At 24.2% G+C, this 909-nt stretch overlaps 1 protein-coding gene across 2 annotated transcripts in view; it reads right to left on the minus strand.

Annotated features, from left to right (window-relative positions):
- Nucleotides 1–909, minus strand: part of LOC108746554 (CD63 antigen) — a 67750-nt gene that overhangs the window by 22959 nt on the left and 43882 nt on the right. The gene's annotated exons all lie outside the window — the stretch shown is intronic.

Genomic DNA, 909 nt, shown 5'->3' on the forward strand with positions numbered 1-909 from the left:
TAATAACTTGAATAATTAATATTCAAATTTTAAACTTAACGATTATATTCGTCAAAGTGTTGTTTGATTCTAGACTCAAAGTTATAAAATATTTATTATACTTAGAATATTATTTATAAAAATACGCATAACAAAACATGAGAAACAGGGATAGTCTTCCACAAAAATAGACCTAAAAATTGGTTTTGTTTAAAAAACAGTATTTGTTATAAAATTAACAGAAAAGTAAAATATTGTAGAATGTATGTATTTAAATTATGCAAATGTATGTATGTATGTATGTATATACGTATGTATGTAACACATAACTATTTTTATGCGTATATAAGCTGCTCATAATCAATACTAAAAATCTATAGTACATGTAATATAAACTATAGATTAACAGTTGAACTACATTCTCGATTTACATTTCTCCACCTTTCGGTAAACTTCAACTCACTGTCTTAAGTTGTTCCATTTTTTGATAAATTTTACCTGTTAGGTAAGTAGCAAGATTACCCAATTACATGGATTACCAGATTTACCTCACTCAGGTAAAATTTACCAAACGGTAGACCAACCGACCCATACTCTCTTAAGGTGCGATTTCATGAAGCGAAGGCAAACTGTTTTACTTCTACTCCATCAATTTTTGTATACAGCGAAGTTGAATGAAAAAACACTCAAAATTCAATATTATTTAACTAATAACAAAACATTGCTGAAATACGCGACATAAAATATAAGGCAATATTATTTTAAAGTATATTTTAGAAAAATATATTTTATAAAATATAGTCATATACTTATGCAACATAATCATTCTTATGTATTATACAGAGAGAAATATAACATAATTTAATATCTATAATATCTATTTTATATATATATATATATATATATATATATATTACATATACATAATAT

Source organism: Trachymyrmex septentrionalis, unplaced genomic scaffold, assembly GCF_001594115.1.
Source record: "Trachymyrmex septentrionalis isolate Tsep2-gDNA-1 unplaced genomic scaffold, Tsep1.0 scaffold178, whole genome shotgun sequence".
In the NCBI taxonomy this organism is placed as follows: domain Eukaryota; kingdom Metazoa; phylum Arthropoda; class Insecta; order Hymenoptera; family Formicidae; genus Trachymyrmex; species Trachymyrmex septentrionalis.